This window comes from Podarcis vaucheri (genome assembly GCF_965113315.1).
Source record: "Podarcis vaucheri genome assembly, chromosome: 7".
NCBI lineage: Eukaryota > Metazoa > Chordata > Lepidosauria > Squamata > Lacertidae > Podarcis > Podarcis vaucheri.
Genome location: NC_138765.1, coordinates 15857133 through 15877476, shown reverse-complemented (window position 1 = coordinate 15877476; position 20344 = coordinate 15857133). Strand labels below are relative to the sequence as shown.

The 20344-nt window shown below is 46.4% G+C and overlaps 1 protein-coding gene across 1 annotated transcript in view; it reads right to left on the bottom strand.

The window, feature by feature from the left end:
* Window positions 1–20344, bottom strand: part of LOC309537968 (phospholipase A2 inhibitor NAI-like) — a 92575-nt gene that overhangs the window by 5345 nt on the left and 66886 nt on the right. The gene's annotated exons all lie outside the window — the stretch shown is intronic.

Sequence of the window (20344 nt, the reverse complement as noted above, 5' to 3'; positions counted from 1 at the left end):
ACAAATAATAAATGTTGGAAATATAAGGAAAAAGAAGGTACTTTTTACCATATGTGGTGGGAATGTAAGAAAGTGAAGGACTTCTGGGAAATGATTTCTAATGAGATTTAAAGGATGTTGAAATATATATATTTTTAAAAAACCAGAAGCCGTTTTACTTGGTATTGTAGGTACAGATATTCAAAAGTTTGATAAAAAATGTTTTTATATGCGACAACTGCAGCAAGAATACCCAATGATGGAAGCAGGAAGAATTACCAACAAAAGAAGAGTGGCAGGTGAAATTGATGGATTATGCTGAGTTGGCAAAATTAATTGGGAAAATTCAGAACCAGCAAGACCAGACTTTCCTGAAGGACTGGAAGAAATTCATGATATATTTGAAAGACAATTGTAATCAAATGACATCGCTTATAGAGTTACAATAAGTTTTGTAAGGAGACCTATACGAATTATTGCGAAGGAGGACTAAGAAGGAGTTTATTTAGGATTTGGATTCAACAGCAATAACTATAATAATAAAACGCAAAATTAGAAAGGAAGTAAGAAAACCATCAGTCGTGGCTACATGAGCAAAGTGGTTGCTAATGGTTTACAGCTGCTTCAAAACCCAACTTCAGTATGAACCTCATCCATCTTTCCCAAATAGGAGCTATTCAGAACGGGGTGGACAGTCATCTGCTGGAGATCTGCTTCCTGCATTGGAAGTATTCATCAGGGCCAGCTATCCATGTTGGTCCCACATGAGCCGATAAAAGGGTCAAAGAGGTAACTTACAGGGTACAATAAAAGGGGGTCAAACAAAGGCCAGGCAGAACAGCTCCATCTTGCAGGCCCTGCGGAAGGATGTTGAGTACAGATTCCTGGCTGTACCAGAGGAATTGGGTTGATTGTCATGAAAGCTACACCTTTGGAAATCTCAGTTTTGCACAACTGTTAAAGGTGAAAAAGTTGGCCCTGACATTTCTAGATTATGCTTGTGTATGAGGGAAAGACGGAGGGAGGGAGGGAGGGAGGGAGTAGACAGAGAGTTCTATGTTACTCAAAGCAAGTTAATCCCTTTTGTAGTTGCAGAACTGTTTTCTGTGGGTCTGCTGCAGGAGAAAGGAAGATTCTTCAGTATAGGAAAGCATCCCAGGGTTTAGGTCCAGGTTACTGTCTGTCGCATCCATAAATGCTGTCATGTGAATGGGTTTGAGAGGCTGTGTCTTGTCAGTAGTTGCACCATAATTTTGGAACTGGAACATTTCTGAAATGGGGCATTCCCAGCCTATCTGGTGGTTCTGGGTATCAAACCTGGGGTTTTCTTCATACAAAGCATCATTGAGCTATCATTTCTCTCAGAAATATTGTTAACTGCAGATTCTTGAATTTGGGCTGAAACCAACTTCATAGATACTTTAGTTCAAATACTCTTCCAATGTATTGAGTCAATAATCTTGCCTATAACAGTCTCTCAACAAGATTGTAACCCTGTTATGTCACCTGTTTATTGTCCTATTATCATTGTACTTATTTTGCACTGGGGTTATATGACACAACCATATTGTATTGATTTATCAGCTACATTATAGATTTTTGGAGCTTTCTTCATAATTGCTACGCAACGTCAACATCCTGAACCAATTAAAATTATTTTGTCTTCAGATCAGCCCTCATCACAATATCATGCCATTACATGGAGCCTGGATAGCTCAGTGGGTTAGACCATGGTACTGATAACTCCAAGGTTGCAGGTTCGATCCCTGTATGGACCAGCTGCATATTCCTGCATTGCAGGGGGTTGGAGTAGATGACCCTCAGGGTCCCTTCCAACTCTACAGTTCTGTGATTCTGTGATAATCATTTGTCAGTGTCTTTCTTTATTAAGACTTTGACTAATTCTCTTGTTCATTAAAAGTCTTAATTTGAATCCTAGAATTGTAGAGTACAAAGGAGCCCAGAGGGTCTAGTCCAACTCCCTACAATTTAGACATACATTGACACACTAAATTCTGAAAGTAAGGGAAACACTGAGCTTCCATAGTAGCCTGAATGTGGGGATACAAGTTAAGTCCCAGAGAAGCAGACAGCTGGACAAAGAAGATTGAGTTTTATAACAGCTTGATTTGTGCATTTAGAACTTCTTTCAACTAAACTGTGTTGGGTCTATATTTATCAGCATTTCTGGCTTGGTCTAGAGCTTAAGATACCACAAGGTGCTTGGTTGCTTTTAATTCAACAGACCCACACTGCTACTATTTTGGTAAGAAATACTACATAATACAAACCTAAATAAGAGAGGACTTGACACCCATCTAGTGGCACCCACCCTGCGAAACACCCTCCCACCAGATGTCAAGGAAATAAACAACTATCCTACTTTTAAAAGACATCTGAAGCCAGCCCTGTTTAGGGAAGATTTTAATGTTTAATGCTGTAATGTGTTTTTATTGTTGGATTGGGAGCCACCCAGTGTGGCTGGGGAAACCCAACCAGATGGGTGGGTAATAATAATAATAATAATAATAATAATAATAATAATAATAATAATAATAATAATAATAATTACTGTACTTGAATGCACTCTAGAGTTTCAGTTCCCCCCAGTATACATATTTTAATTCTCCTCTCTGCCCCATATTGTGATAATCTTCTTTTTACTTGACTCCCCTCTTGAAAAACTGGGGGGGGGAGAGTGCTAATACTTCCCCCTCATTAACCATTTTACGGAGTTGGTCATATGGACTTGCATTCTGTGGTGGACAATATCAGGTGGGAAAAATGCTTTCTGAACTGCAAATGCTGCATACACAACCAAATATCCAACATTCTGGTCAGTGACCAAAATAAACCGATTCATTCATACACCCAAAGCACATGATTCTGCCCGCACCCCCCAAAAAATGGAATCCTAGGAACTGTAGTTTGTTGAGGATGCTGGGATTTATAGCTATCTGATGGGCAAACCATGATTGTTTTGGGAAAATAATGTGGTTTATATGGTGTGTGTATGCTGCCTTTGCCTCATGGCTAGATTTACTGGATAAGAAATAGCTTCTTATGGACAAGAGATAAGAGAGCCAGTGTGGTGTAGTGGTTAAGAATGGTGGACTCGTAATCTGGTGAACCGGGTTCACTTCCTTGCTCCTCCACATGTATCTGCTGGGTGACATTGGTCTAGTCACACTTCTCTGAAGTCTCTCAGCCTCACTCACCTCACAGAGTGTTTGTTGTGGGGGAAGGAAGGGAAAGGAGATTGTTAGCCGCTTTGAGACTCCTTAGGGTAGTGATAAAGCGGGATATCATATCCAAACTCTTCTTCTTCTTCTTCTTCCCTTTCCAGGGCTCACAGGGGGCAGAACTGTGTCTTCCTGGGAAAAGGTAAGCACCCCTATCTGGCCTCTCCATCCTTCCCAATGATCTGCCCCTTGGAGCAACACTGTATAGGAGGGGCGTCCAACTCCCAAGAGATCCCAAGAGTTGTTGAGCTTTTGCGGGGGGAATGTTGGGGGTCCAGTGATCGAACAGGATCGAACAGGGACACCCCACAATTGGCCAGTAGATCACGATCAACCTGTTGGACGTGCCTGCTGTAGAGAATGAAATCCTAGGGTGCAGGGTGCAAAATGCTGCTCCTTTGCGAAAGGTGTTCCCTGCAGAGAAGGTGGTTGAATGTGAGCATCACCACACAGGTTGGACTCTTCCGTTTACCAGCTGCAAGGAACCTAAGGACCCAATCCTGCCAGGTACATTCCCTTTTATATATAAATATATATTTGAAGACTTTATAAATCACCTTTGATTTTGAAATGAAAGATCGCCTTAATGCTTTGCATATTTTCCTAGAAGCACCTTTTAAAGACATATATAAAGAAAATCCATCTTTTTATTCCAGACTAGGCAGAAACACACACACACACACACACACACACACACAGAGAGAGAGAGAGAGAATCATGTCATTTTAAATAGTCACAATGGCACTCACTGCCCTAAATTCACCTCTGCTGTGTTCTTCCATCCCTGCTTTGTTCAAACTTCTGCTGCTGTTTAAAATTACCAAATAAAAACCTGCCTTATCTTTTGCTCCCCTCCCCTGACTTCATGCAAATTCACGACTTACATTCTCTCTCTCTCTCTCTCTCTCTCTCTCTCTCTCTCTCACACACACACACACACACACACACAAAACCTATGCCTCTTCCAGTAAAAATGGAGTATCCCTGCCAGTTAGGGTTTATCCAGACTTCCTCTTGTGCCACAGCATTCCACATTTTAGCACTCAGTAGGGAGCAAACAGCAATTCAGCTTTTCCTTGGATCAACATTTTCTTCTGATTTATCCCTAAAGTGTGGGTTTGCCCTGGGAAAGGAGTGGGGCAAGGGGAAAACCACTTGGACCTGTGCTTCCCAGGAAGTGAGGATGATCCCTAAGTCCCTAGGAAGCTGCCTTAAACTGAGTCCGACCACTTGTGCATCTAGCTCAATACTGACATACTGAGCTCTCCAGGGTTTCAGGCAATGCTATTTCCCTGCCCCACCTGAACCTGGGACCTTCAGAACAGATGTTCTACCACTGAGCCACAACTTCTTCCCAAAGAGCCTGTATCATTGCATTGGTTAGAATGTGGTGCTGATAACGCCACGGTTGCAGGTTCGATCCCTGTATGGGACAACTGCATATCCTTGCTATTGCAGGGGATTGGATTAAATGATCCTCAGGGTCCCTTTCCAACTCTACCAATCTACAATTCTATGAATTCAATCCAGTGGATTTACTTTTTAAAAACCTACCTTTTATAGGTTTTATATAATTTCATAAATACAAATTGCAGAAAGAAAATTACCTTTCCCCACATAATTAAATAAGCACAACATAGGTTTAGGTTTGAGATTTAATTGGGAACATGTCATAAATAATTGTTATTCCCCCCCCATCCAAAACAATTACTTTTTTACAGCATCACACATGAAACAGTCTCCCCTTTTCCGCTGGCAAATCCAAAATTTATCTTCTCCTATCTTATATATTTCAGTCTCCAGATGCCCACTCTGCCCCTTGACTAAGGGCTCACCTACCCTTGTCCTAGGATTTCTAGGTAGGGGTCTGAGAGACATTTCTTTTGTCCCATCCCTTTCCCTGGGAAAACCTACTGTTTACCACTGAATCTGCACAAATGCCAGTCGAGTTTTCTCTGTGGACTAACATATGTTCTGATTCAGCAGTAAGCAGTGGGGAAGTAGTGAGGCAAAAGAAAAAAATCTCATGGACCCATGCCTGGAAATCAAGGGACAAAATGGAAGAAAACACAGGACAAACAGAAGTGTAGATGACCCCTAACAGTAGTATTTACGTTTCTCCGCATCAATGCAGTTAACTAACATTGTTATCCATTCAGTTCCCTCTCAAGCTTCATTCCTTGCACGTATTTCAATGGAGCCCCGTCATGTTAAATGGCATTTGCAGCTCCCATTATTTCCTATGGACAGTCTTCTCATTCATTTTAGTGCATCCCCACCTAGCCTCCAACAACAGTTCATCTATCAGTCTTGGCAGGGAGGGAGCAAATGGCTAATGAAAGAGTTACCTCTTGCAATCAGTTCAGAGCCAGATCATGAATTGCCTCCAAACTTGGTACCTCCATTTAATTTATTCTTTCCCATCAACACACTATCCTAAAAGCAGAGTAATGGGGCTGCATGCGTCCAATGTGCTTGCACAAAGCTTACACAGAGGTAAGATGAAGTCCATCCTATGGGGAGCGTTTGTTCCAATTTGTTTTGCAAGAAGGTTAGACTTCAATGATAAATCCAAATCCTGGTTTGCATTTGCGACGGTTGGTGATACATCTTCTCCTTTACCAATCATTTGTTCCACATCTTTCCCACCCCACAAAAAATCCTAAAGAGAGAGTAGATTTGTTGCGACAGAACGCTTTAATCCACTTTCACTGGGCAATTTCTGGGATGTGATTGAATCCCTCTTTGCAAAGGACTGATAGCCTGGAGGCAATCCTAGAGGAGGCGAAGAGCGATGAAGGAAACGGCAGTGGAGATCTCCAGCTCGAAGTGGAAAAGAGACAGAAGAAGAACCTGCAGCCTTCTCTCACACGTGATCTCACCTCTCTCCTTCCTGCTTCAGACTCTGAAAAGCAAACTCTAAAACACCCAAGTGTAATATCCACAATTTCAACCGCTTCTTGTCCACATTGGTGATTTTTCCAATCTGCAGCTGCCTCCCTCTCCCTCTCTTCAGCTGGCAATGAGGTCCAGACAGGAGGAGGGTGGTCTTTAAAATAAGGGAGGGAGGATAGATGGGAAAGAGGGGGGTGGGGGAAGCACGGAATCATAGGGAAGCTACAGCAGAGGAGGGGGCAGGGAATTCACTCTCACGCCTGCTGTTTCTGAGGTTGAAATTTCTAAAGCTGATGGAGAGTCTAAGAGAGGTAATAGGAAGCGAACATGGGCTCCACACAGGAAAGCACTGGAACTCCTCCAGAGAAAGCATGTCTCCCCTTCCTCTTATTAGTAACTTTCCAGAAAGTAGTAAATAACAATTAAAACAACCTTTCCTTTCAAAGAAGGTTTTTTGCTTGTAGATGGCTGTTTTATTGCACTGGTTTTTGGCTTTTTTTGTTTTTTAACCACTTCAGCTTCTTTGGTTTATCCCAGTCACTCTGAGGCGGATGTTTTTTCTTTTCTTTTTCTATCCTGTGGTTTTGCAGCATTTTAATGTATCTTTGATTTTGTAAGTGATGCTTGAAGTAGTTAATCTGGGATTGGATTTTTATGTGGGCCCCTTTCCGCTGTTTGTGAGAAAGGGCAAAGTACAAATGTTTTTTAAACAAGGAAGGAACTGAACAGACCTGACTGCAACAGAACCCAGGGTTCAAACCTGTTCTCTGTCAAAACCTGAACACAGCAAAATCTGCAGATCGACTATGGAGACAGGAAGCCTCTTGGATATTTACTCAGGGTTTGTGTTCCAAGGCGCTGCACATTTAAGCGAAATCTTGTATATTTCACAGGACTCTCCTGTGTGGGTGTCTGAGGGCCCTGCTCCTTCCTGCCACTCACCATCTGGCCCGGGGCGGGGCCTGAAGGACTCACAGGGACTGCTGCATTCTGCTGCCCAGGAGGACTCTCCTGTGTGGGGGTCTGAGGGCCCTGCTCCTTCCTGCCACTCACCATCTGGCCCGGGGCGGGGCCTGAAGGACTCACAGGGACTGCTGCATTCTGCTGCCCAGGAGGACTCTCCTGTGTGGGTGTTTGAGGGCCCTGCTCCTTCCTGCTACTCACCATCTGGCCCGGGGCGGGGCCTGAAGGACTCACAGGGACTGCTGCATTCTGCTGCCCAGGAGGACTCTCCTGTGTGGGTGTTTGAGGGCCCTGCTCCTTCCTGCCACTCACCATCTGGCCCGGGGCGGGGCCTGAAGGACTCACAGGGACTGCTGCATTCTGCTGCCCAGGAGGACTCTCCTGTGTGGGGGTCTGAGGGCCCTGCTCCTTCCTGCCACTCACCATCTGGCCCGGGGCGGGGCCTGAAGGACTCACAGGGACTGCTGCATTCTGCTGCCCAGGAGGACTCTCCTGTGTGGGTGTTTGAGGGCCCTGCTCCTTCCTGCTACTCACCATCTGGCCCGGGGCGGGGCCTGAAGGACTCACAGGGACTGCTGCATTCTGCTGCCCAGGAGGACTCTCCTGTGTGGGTGTTTGAGGGCCCTGCTCCTTCCTGCCACTCACCATCTGGCCCGGGGCGGGGCCTGAAGGACTCACAGGGACTGCTGCATTCTGCTGCCCAGGAGGACTCTCCTGTGTGGGGGTCTGAGGGCCCTGCTCCTTCCTGCCACTCACCACCTGGCCCAGGGCAGGGCCTGAGGCCCCACAGGGACTGCTGCATTCTGCTGCCCAGGAGGACTCTCCTGTGTGGGTGTTTGAGGGCCCTGCTCCTTCCTGCCACTCACCACCTGGCCCAGGGCAGGGCCTGAGGCCCCACAGGGACTGCTGCATTCTGCTGCCCAGGAGGACTCTCCTGTGTGGGTGTTTGAGGGCCCTGCTCCTTCCTGCCACTCACCATCTGGCCCGGGGCGGGGCCTGAAGGACTCACAGGGACTGCTGCATTCTGCTGCCCAGGAGGACTCTCCTGTGTGGGTGTTTGAGGGCCCTGCTCCTTCCTGCCACTCACCACCTGGCCCAGGGCAGGGCCTGAGGCCCCACAGGGACTGCTGCATTCTGCTGCCCAGGAGGACTCTCCTGTGTGGGTGTTTGAGGGCCCTGCTCCTTCCTGCCACTCACCACCTGGCCCAGGGCAGGGCCTGAAGGACTCACAGGGACTGCTGCATTCTGCTGCCCAGGAGGACTCTCCTGTGTGGGTGTTTGAAGGCCCTGCTCCTTCCTGCCACTCACCACCTGGCCCAGGGCAGGGCCTGAGGCCCCACAGGGACTGCTGCATTCTGCTGCCCAGGAGGACTCTCCTGTGTGGGTGTTTGAGGGCCCTGCTCCTTCCTGCCACTCACCACCTGGCCCAGGGCAGGGCCTGAGGCCCCACAGGGACTGCTGCATTCTGCTGCCCAGGAGGACTCTCCTGTCTTAAGAGGCCGCATGAGGCACTGGGACACCACTGCTGCGGCTTCACCGTGGGGGTTGAGGAAGGCCGCTCCCTCCTGTAGGCCCACTCCTCCAGCCCTAGGGGGCGGGGCCCACACTCGCCACCGCTACTGTTATAATAATAATAATAATAATAATAATAATTTATTATTTATACCCCGCCCATCTGGCTGGGCCTCCCCAGCCACTCTGGGCGGCTTCCATAAAAACCAAAAATAACCAATACAACAATACTATATATAGTATACTATATATTATAACTATAATATATAGTTATAAGGACACTGGTGTTGCCGCGGCAAATGTTTAAAATGTTTTTATATATTTTAAAATATTTTATAGGGGTTTTTACTTTTTACTTTGTTGTACCACCGTGAACGGTGGTTTTTATTGATGTATTTCTATTTTGTTCCGTTTTATTTTGGTTTAGGGTTAGCTATTGAGTGGGGTGGGGATTTGTTGTGTTGGTATAATTGTTTTGATTTGATTTGTTTTCTATTTTGTAAATGGAGGTTGGTTTGAGGCTTGGGATTGCTACCGTAGTGGGGCGAGGGAGGTATGGCGGTGGGGGCAGATGTCATAGGCGAAGGGGATCGAGATATGGATATGCTCGTACCCCTTCCAATCTGCGCCCCATCCCGAGGGACGAGGATAGGGTGAGCAAGGATTACTCACCTCCGTCACTGGTGTTGTGCAATGCCAGGTCTATAGGCAAAAAAACCGCCACCCTGCGAGACTTCTTCACCTCGCAGGGGGTTGACCTGGCTTGTGTGACGGAGACCTGGGTGCGCGAAGGGGAAACTGTTACCTTACGAGAGATGGCGCCCCCGGGTTTCTCCGTCCTCCACCAGTCACGGACTGTGGGCCAGGGGGGAGGGGTGGCATTATTAATCCGAGAAGACTGTTCTTTCAGGGCTCTACCATCGCCATTGATCCCCGGCATTGAATGTGTTGGCCTAGTGTGGGGCTCCGAGGTGAGCTTGGCTGTCTGGCTGGTGTACCAGCCACCTAGCGCACCAGCAGCCACCCTGTCAGGCCTGCTGGAGGCGGTGGCCGGCTGGGCCTTGGAGTTCCCCAACCTATTGGTACTGGGGGACTTCAACATCCATGCTGATGCCACTCCCTCCTCACAGGCTCTGGACCTGGTGTCTTCCATGGCGACACTAGGGCTCTCCCAGTTTGTTTCGGGCCCCACACATCAAGCAGGCCACACGCTGGATTTGATCTTTGGCGCCGGTATAGATGTGATCATGTCTCCCTCGATGAAGGTGCCATGGTCTGATCACTATGCTCTGAAAGCCAGGATTGATTTTCCACCCCCACCCCGCTTAGGTGGCGAGCCAATTTGGGCTCGCCCGCGGAGGCTGATGGACCCTGATAGATTCCGTCAGGCCTTGCGGGACCTTGCTCCCCCTGGCGACTCATTGACTGAGCTTGTTGAGGGCTGGAATATCCAGCTCCTGGCAGCCATCGATGAGATCGCACCTAGGCGCCCTCTGCGACCCCGCAGAAACCGGGCTCCCTGGTTTACCGAGGAGCTTCGGAAAATGAAGCGGGACCTCAGACGGCTAGAGCGAGTATGGTGGGGTGCCCGTGACGGAGCTTCAAGAACATCTTATAGGGTTTTTATGAAAACCTACGAGATGGCAGTGAAGGCCGCTAAGAAGTCCTACTTCTCGGCCTCCATTGCCTCCGCTAGCTCTCGCCCGGCGCAATTATTTAGTATAATTAGGTCTTTAACGTCCCTTGAAGGACAGCCAAATTTAAATAACAATTCAACACACAGCTGCGAGGCATTTGCGAGCTCTTTTGCGGAGAAGGTCCTGTTGCTCCGCCATGACCTCCCTGCCAATTTGGATACAATGAAGGAACTGGAGGCCCCTCGACTGTCCTCGGGTCCAGTATTGGACCACTTTGACTGGATATCCCCAGCCGATGTGGACAGACTCCTCCAAGCTGGAAAGCCCACCACTTGTCCTCTTGACCCGTGCCCGTCCTGGCTGATTAGAGCGTGTCCAGACGAGGTGCGGGCCCCCCCGGGTGATATCATCAATTTGTCCCTTGGCACTGGGATATTCCCAGGGGAACTGAAGGAGGCAGTGGTGCGTCCGCTCTTAAAGAAAACATCATTAGATCCTTTAGATCTATCCAATTACCGCCCGGTTTCGAATCTTCCATTCCTGGGTAAGGTGATTGAGAGAGCGGTTGCTGAACAGCTTGGTAGGTTTCTGGATGAAACATCTGCTCTCGACCCATTCCAGTCCGGCTTCCTCGCTGGCCATGGGACCGAGACAGCTTTGGTCGCCCTAACAGATGATCTCCGCAGGCAGCTGGATCGAGGCGGGTCGGGGCTGCTGATTCTTCTAGACCTGTCAGCAGCCTTCGACATGGTCGATCACGAACTCCTGGACCGCCGCCTTGCCGACGTGGGGATCCAGGGCACAGTCCTTCAATGGCTGCGCTCGTTTCTCTCCGGTCGGGGACAGAGGGTGGCGCTTGGGGGGGAATTGTCATCGCGCCACTCCTTGGTGTGTGGAGTGCCTCAGGGTGCGATTCTCTCCCCGATGCTTTTTAACATCTTTATGCGCCCCCTCGCCCAGCTTGTCCGGAGTTTTAGGCTGGGTTGCCATCAGTATGCCGATGACACCCAACTCTATCTGTTGATGGATGGCCATCCTGACTCGGCCCCAGATACACTGACCAGATGTCTGGAAGCTGTGGCTGGATGGTTACGTGGGAGCCGGTTGAAGTTAAATCCTTCGAAGACAGAGGTCCTCTGGCTGGGACGGAGCGATATGGGAATGAGGGGGCAACTCCCGTCTCTTGCGGGAGTGCAATTAGTGCCAGCATCATCCGTAAAGAGTTTGGGTGTAATCTTCGATACCTCCCTCTCTATGGAGGCGCAGATTACAGCTATAACAAAGGCGGCATTTTTTCATCTCCGCCAAGCTAAGCAGTTGGCTCCTTATCTCTCTCGCCCTGACCTAGCCACTGTGATCCATGCGACGGTCACCTCCAGACTGGATTATTGTAACTCGCTCTACGTGGGGCTGCCCTTGAGACTGACCCAGAAACTGCAGCGGGTGCAGAATGCCGCGGCGAGACTCCTTACGGGGTCTTCGCTGCAAGATCATATCCATCCAGTGCTGTACCAGCTGCACTGGCTCCCGGTGGAGTACAGGATCAGGTTTAAGGCGCTGGTTTTAACCTTTAAAGCCCTATACGGCCTAGGACCCTCGTACCTACGGGACCGCCTCTCCTGGTATGTCCCACAGAGAAATTTACGGTCTGCAAATAAAAACACCCTAAAGATCCCAGGCCTCAGAGAGGTTAGGCTGGCCTCAACTAGAGCCAGGGCCTTGTCGGCCGCAGCTCCAATCTGGTGGAACGCTCTGTCACAAGAGACTAGGGCCCTGCAGGACTTGACATCCTTCCGCAGGGCCTGCAAGACAGAGCTGTTCCACCAGGCCTTTTGTCAGGGCGCAGCCTGACCCCCTCCTCTGGCAATCTGCACAAAATTTTGCTTGATGGTTGCCATTAATTTGATTTTAATTTGATTTAATTAATTTTATAATGAATGTTTTAGAATGTTGAGTTATTTTGATTGTTGTTAGCCGCCCTGAGCCCAGCTTCGGCTGGGGAGGGCGGGATATAAATAAAATTTATTATTTATTATTATTCTTATATCTGAAGAACTACTAAAGTAGCCTGCAAACACTCCATTCTGCCCCTGCCCCCTTCCGACCCTTTTTGTGACTTTCTTGTGATCTTTTCAGGTCACTTCCGGGTTTGGTGTGAGGCATGTATGTGCAGTTGCGCACATAATGAATGCACATAGATGGGGGGTTTTCTGTATGGCACTTATGGAACATTTAACTCACCATTGGAGGGTGATAAGAGGAAGGGAGCTCTGTTTAGGGAAGTTTTTGATGACTGGTATTTTAATTTCAGGTAGGTAGCCGTGTTGGTCTGACACAGTAGAAATATATATATAATTTTTTTTTTAAAAAAAAATGTCCAGTTGCACTTTAGGGACCAACTAAGTTTATTCTTGGTATGAGCTTTCGTGTGCATGCACACTTCTTCAGTTCTGATCTTCAGGTGGGCTGTGGATATGTTTGCTCACATGCATTCCTGTTAAACTAATGCTGGGAGTGAGTGGAAAAGGGGTCCAGGAAATCTAGATGGAATGCCCATCAAATTGTATCAATCAAATTTGAATGCCCCTGCTAAATGTGAGGCTTCTAAGAAAGTCACATCTCCATTTGTTTCTCTTCCTATGCTCCACTGAAGCAGTTGTTCCTAGGTACTGCCCTGAGGCTCATGTGGCCCTGATGCCAAATTAGATATGGAAGATGTGTTACTTTGCGTTTCTGAAAAACAAATTATCTTATTACAACACTTTTAATATGTATTTAATAACCATGACATGCATAATACAGGAGCTTATTTGTAGCCATACCACTGAGCCTAAATGTACTTCAGAACAGCTTGATTTGCACATTTAGAATTTCTATCAACTAAACTATATTTATCAGCATTTCTGGCTTGGTCTAGTGCTTAAGACACCACAAGGTGCTTGGTTGCTTTCAATTCAACAGACCCACACTGCTACTATTCTTCTAAGAAATACTAAATAATACAAACCTAAATAAGAGAAGACTTGACAATAGGACATTCTACCATATCTTAACATACAGCAAAATAAAAAAATTCCTTCCAGTAGCACCTTAAAGACCAACTAAGTTAGTTCTTGGTATGAGCTTTCGTGTGCATGCACACTTCTTCAGATACACTGAAACAGAAGTAGTTTCTTGGTGAGGCTGATGGACTTCCATTTCATGCGGCTCAATGTGGTGCCTTCCATGGTTCCAGTTACAGATAGGTAGCCGTGTTGGTCTGCCATAGTCAAAATAAAAAAATTCCTTCCAGTAGCACCTTAAAGACCAACTAAGTTAGTTATTTCAGTGTACTTCTGTTTCAGTGTATCTGAAGAAGTGTGCATGCACATGAAAGCTCATACCAAGAACTAACTTAGTTGGTCTTTAAGGTGCTACTGGAAGGAATTTTTTTTTATATTGACTATGGCAGACCAACACAGCTACCTATCTGTAACTTAACATACAGCAATTCACTATTCCTCTCTATTACACATATCTAGGGAAGTGTTAATTATTAGTTCTAAAAAACAGAGAAACAGAAAACATTGCCAGCTATCCAGGTACTAGCATAGTCAAACTGAGCTTCTTTATTTATTCCCAAAATAATTGTAGTATTTTTTTTCTTTTTTCTTTTTCAAGCAAAGAAAAACCAAACAAACCCTTTATCTGCTCGGTTTCCCCTTTGGTCCATCCCAGATACCCACCAATGCTGTGTTATTTATATATTGTTTCCTATAATTTATGCATGGCTTGCTTGTAAAAGAAGAAGAAGAAGAAGTTACAAGCAGAGAAATTTGAGAAAACATCAGAATATACAAGAGTTCAGATACTAAAACAGATTAAAATGGCAAACAACCTTCTAAGTATCTGAGTAGGCTTGTTTAAACATGCATGTTTTTAGCAGCTGCTGAGCAGAGTACAGTGAGTGTCCCTGACTGATCTCAGTGCTAGGGAAGGTACTGGCAAGAGATCCTGCATAGCAACTGAATTAATTTACTGAAAGACTATTTCCCAAAATTCAGCCACTTAATAGTACTCAGACTAAAAGTGGAATCATGTCCCTTAAATTGTTCTACAGCAATCTTGCCCATCTGGATTCCCATGCCACACCTGGGCAGCAACCCCACTGCACTGTCAAAGGACACACAGTGCACTAAGCACAGGTGCACTTCATGACTGCCCCACATTTTGGGAAGGATAGAAGATGCATTAATCAAAATTTTCAGGACCACAAACAGCAGGGATGTGACCAAGAGGAAGACATGCAAGGAGTGATGAGTGGACCCAGTACTCTACCCTCACCAACTTGCTTAGCGATCTTTTTAAAAATAATGACCTCCATCTGTTCCACTGATTTCAAGTTTCTGCTAAACTGAGAAACTCTCAGACTGATATGTGTATATATGATACAGGATCCTAAAACCTTTCATCTAAAACTAACAAATTGGTGAGGGTTGATTGTTCCCATACAAGTTATATATACAATATTATACATTTCTGAATGTATTTCCACCGAGCCCAAAAGTTCTATTCCTGGACAGCCCCACCACAAGTGGTGGCATGGCTCTGTCTAACTAAAAGCTCTACAACACATTGGTTCTATTCAGAAGCAATATGGACAATTGCTCTGCAACTCTATGCCGTCTATGTATTACCTCAATGTCCAAGGGACTATGGGAAGTTACTCAGTCCTTGATGGACAAAGCAATTGACTGACTAAGCAATATGGACAATTGCTCTGCAACTCTATGCCGTCTATGTATTACCTCAATGTCCAAGGGACTATGGGAAGTTACTCAGTCCTTGATGGACAAAGCAATTGACTGACTAAGCAATATGGACAATTGCTCTGCAACTCTATGCCGTCTATGTATTACCTCAATGTCCAAGGGACTATGGGAAGTTACTCAGTCCTTGATGGACAAAGCAATTGACTGACTTTGAACCGGTACTGCTGCCTTTCCTATAACTTGGTGTGGGCTCTAACTTGATTCACAGAAGCATTTGTAAAAAATAATCTTCCATGCCCCAAATCAAAGGACAGTTAAACACTCAAGGTATGGAACAGGTGACTGCTTAAGTATCCAAGCTAGATAGAGCTCAAGGGCACTGGACAGTGCTAGGGACATTGTGATATACACTGAATATTGGACAATGGAGCCAAAGTTATTACTGAGAGAGATTAAAATCATGATTAGACTCGTGAACATTGTTTCTCCTTGTTCCAATTGCATCAGATTGTTGGGAAGGAGAAAGAATACTTTGAGTCATCTCATCTGTTTGGTGAGACTGTATTGAATTGCACCTAGCTTGTCATTTATGCCTCCTTCAAATCCCATCTTCAGTGCCAACCTTATCCATATGCCACATCTCTCTAAGGCAGGATTTGGAGAAAGTGGTTGGCTTGTAACTGCAGATAAAATGGAGAATACTCTATTCCAAAAGTTTTTAACATAGGGGTATTCCCACCCCACATGGATAAGTTTTCCACAGCTGTTCGAACATAAAGGGGAAAGGGAGGGATTAACTTTTGCCAAGCAGATTGGCATCCAGTGCCAGTGAAAGATGGCCTTGAGTGTGGTTTCCTGCAAGTGAGCAGAGATCATTTAAGGAGGGGAGTGTTCCAGCTCCCTCCCCTTTGTGCTATTCAGTTGTGTGGCCTAATTCTGATTCCCATACAATTTCAAGGCCTCTAGCATTCCCTGCTTCATGATCTACTAGATTGCTGTTAGGAAAGTGGAACCCTTCATGTCATATGCTAGACTGCTGCATAAGAATTCAAACAAGGTAAGTGTACATAGGTCCTCTCCTCTCTGCTCCAAAGAAAGTGCAAAAGAATGTGCCTGAGCCACTTGAAACCAGGTAGTATTAATGGCTTTTAATTTACCTTGCAGTTCCTCTTTAGAGATTGCTTTTCTTCTGGGAAGCAAATCATGGAGTGTCCCATTCAGTTTATATTTCTGCCAAATTTGAGTTGCAGATTTTGTTCACAGATTGGTGCCTACTTTGGTCCTTGGTTTTATCTCTGAAATCATTGAAGTCTCCACCTACTATAGTTTGTCTTCTTTTAAAATTGTTCTACTTCTGTTAGCATCTTCCAGAGAAAGTCTTGTTGTGCTGAGTTGGGTTCATCTAGACTGGTGATGGTGATTGGATGACTCTCTATGACAGCAAAAACAAAGAGGTGTCTGCCTGTTGGCTCTGCCCAACTTTCCCCAATGCTCAGAGGGTAGTGGTTGCTTATCAGGAAAGCAACTCCCCAAGTTTTCCCAGAGGCAGAAATTTGTAGTTGCTTGCCTATCCAGCATCCTTTGAGTAAGGCAGCCTTTTGGTTCTTGCATTGATGTGTCTCCTGCAGAAGGTAATGTCTGGGTCAGAGCTTTTTTCAGCTGGACCTCACCATAAATCAGCTCTGGCACCTCTCAGGTGGGCACCATTGCCATTCTAAGAGAATGATGGAGGTGTTCATGGTGCATTCCGGCACCTGTTTTCCCAGAAAAATAGCACTGGTCTGGATGCAGTGGCAGAGTTAGGGTGCCCTGTGTGCCATCTCTGTAGGGGTGACAAGAAGGGAACAGATTGCTGGCTGTACAGTGCTTGAGAAACACCTTCAGCAAACCGCCTGGCGTCGCATACGCGGTGCCACTACATACACATACAGTGCACAGGCATGCACCGTACGTAGTGGCGTGTGCATGCACCATATGTATGGCATGTGCACATGCACCGCAGGGCAGTTTGCCCCACCCCCAACACCCTGTACCGGGTGTCGGTTCTCCTTCCTTCGCCTCTGTCTGGATGTTCCCTCTGCAGAACTGCCTCCACTCAGGCTATTTTGATTGCTGAGCCTAGCCCTCTAGCATTGAAAGAGAGAAGCTTTATAGTTTTGCTTTGAGGAATTGTAATACTGTTGGTAGATATGTGAATTAATTACTAGGTAAGCTCTATTAAAGATGGTGTTTTTCAAGAAACTCAATTTTTCTGCTGGACTGAAAATCAAGCACCATAAACTGAAAACTATGTACACAAATCCTAGGATGGCCTTCCCTGCTTGCCAGCAGGAACATGGAAGTGGTGGTGATCCCACTCATGATACCCAGGATCAATTGGGGGGCACTTGGGGTCTTCTTTCTTATCTCCACATCTGAGAATGTGAACAGGCTGCTTGGACAAGTGAAACTAGCCACCTGTCTCGGTGATCCTTCCCCATCCTGGCTAATAAAAGTGAGCTGGGAAGGGCTCGGCGATGGGCTCGGCGGGGTAGTGAATGCTTCCCTCTGTGAGGGAGCCTTTCCAGACCCACTAAAAGAGGCGGTTATTAAACAGTTTCTTTTTAAAAAATATCTTTGGACCCGGCCAATATGGACAACTATTGCCCAGTCTCAAATATTCCATTCTTGGAGAGGTGACTGAGCAGGTGGTTGCTGAACAACTCCAGACACAGCTGGAGGATGCGGACCATTTGGATCCCTTCCAATTGGAATTCAAGCATCATCATGGGACTGAAACTGCCTTAGTCACATTGGTCGATGATCTCCGGTGGGCTAGGGGGAAAGGTGAAAGTTGTTTCCTAGTTCTGCTGGATCACTCAGCGAACTTTGATACTATCAATCATGACATCCTTCTGGACCATCTAGGGGGGCTGAGAGCAGAGGGCACTGTAGTACAATGGTTCTGCTTCTTCCTCCGAGGCCATGTGCAGAAAGTGGTGCTGGGTGATGAGTGCAACAGGCAAGTAGAGATAATGGTGCGCTCGGCAAAAGAGGCACTGGTGCGCCTGGATCAGGGAGGCTGGCACGAGTGGGTCACTGAATACTTCTTCATGCAACACATCACTCCTCATGCGGCCACAGGGTGGAGTCCTGCCGAACTGCTTATGGGCTGCCGCCTCAGATCTCTGCTTGACCGGCTGCACCCAGACTTTGCTGTGGCCAAACCCCCGGGCTGTGCCAACGCACCACGGTCATTTGTTCCAGGAAACCAGGTCTTTGCCTGGAAGTTTGTGGGGGACATTACTTGGATGCCAGCCACAGTAGTGGGAGCCACTGGAACTTGCTCGTACCAGGTGGCACTCAAAAATGGACATTTGTGGCGCCGGCACATAGACCAGCTTAGGCTCAGGGTTGGGGACTTGGACACTACCACGGTGCCCCCTGTTGGGATACTGACAGGAAGACAAAGGCCATCATGCCTCCACGCTGATTCCGGACGATCCATCGATCTCCCATAGATACAGTATCAGTCAATTAGCGACACAAGCCTCAGAAATAGCTTGACACATTCCAGGGCTTGTGCACGCTCTTTAAGCAGAGTTCGCACAGTGAAAGATGCACTCAGGAGAGCATTATTTACAACTTTATTCAGCGTTGGTCAGAGCAAAGAAAAACATGACTGCCTGCTTCGATGTTCAGACACACACAGAGAGAACAAAAGCTATATACAAAAACGGAAACATCTTGTGAACAGGAAATACGCAGGCTATGACACAACAACCTGCTCCCTTAAGGTGGAACAGAAATATCCTAACATCCTCCCCCTTTTTGTGTAACCTGTAGTACCTGTGGTTCAACCCAATTGCAACCGCTGTACATAAACCTTAAGTTGTTCTCTGTTAACAACCTTAGACAACAGATCAGCAGGAATTTCATTTCCTGCCATGTAGGACACCTGAATGAGTCCTTTCTGAATACACTCTCTTGCACGATGTAGCTTAATCTGCAAGTACTTGGTTCTTTGCTTGCAACTCTCTGAGTTCAGCAAAGCCAAACAAGATCTATTGTCTTGATACACTTGTATAGGACATTTCACAGAAACTCTGATGTCCTGAAACAGTTGCATCAACTATTCGCAATCCATGAGTGAAAATGACAGAGCATTGAGTTCTGCTTCACAGGAACTTAGGCTTACTGTTGTCTGCTTTTTGCACAGCCAGTCAAACAGACAGTGGTTGTACTTGTAGCATACTCCAGAAGTGCTTGTACCATCTGTGGTGTCACTTCCAAAACTAGCATCTGCAAAGATTTCAAGACCTCCAGTCTTCTGACTGGTGAACATCAGCCTGTAGTGCAAAGTCCCTTTCAAAAAGCAGGTTACAGCTTACAGCTATGTCAGATCTTGAACATCTAGCAACGAAATTCAGCTTGCCTAGAATGCATCTGTACAGCGTAGTGTCAGAAAACGCTTCAGCAGTACTATCTACCTGGTAACCTGTCACCATCGGTGTGTCTGCTGGGTTTGCATCAACCAAATTCAACCTGGTTAATACATCAGCAATTTTCTGTGTTTGGTGTACCAGAAAATTACCTGCTTGGTCCCTCTCCACCTGCAGAGAAAGGTAGTTGGATACCTCACCAAGATCCTTCATGTCAAAGTGCTCCTTCAGCTGAGTGAGGGTGCTTTGGTACAAAGCCTGATTCTTCCAAAACATCAGAAGATCATCAACAAAACATAAACAATACAGTTTGTTTTGCCCCTCCTCCTTGACAAACACACGTGGATCAGCTTTGCCCTGGTGAAAACCTAGAGAAAGCAATGTCTCAGTGAGTTTTGTGTTCCAACACCTAGCACTCTGCTTGAGACCATATAAGGATTTCCGAAGTTTACAGACCATTCCCTTCTGTATCTGCATTCCATCAGGCGGAAGCATATACAGCTCCTCTCCCAAAACCCCGTACAAAAAAACTGTATGAATGTCATGATGGGAAACATGCAGTTTCTCCTCTGCAGCAATCTTGAGCATCAGCCAAATGCTCTCATACTTGACAGTGGGTGAGTAGGTCTCGTGGTAATCCTGTCCTGGTACCTGTGAAAAACCTCTGGCAACCAATCTGGCTTTGTGTCTGACAAACTTGCCATTCTGGCTGCCAACCAGTCTCATTCCTGGGACCACCGGTACCAGCTCCCAAGTTTGGTTCCTATTCAAGGAATCAACTTCAGCCTTCATGGCATTAAGCCAAGGCTCAGCATCTTTAGAGGTTAACTCCTGAACCTCTTTGAAGCTTGAGGGTTCCCACACCTTCTCGGAGCTACTAAGAACAGCAGTTGCCGTCTTAGCAAACTCATCAGCAAATCTCTTTGGAGGTTTCCTTTTGTGGC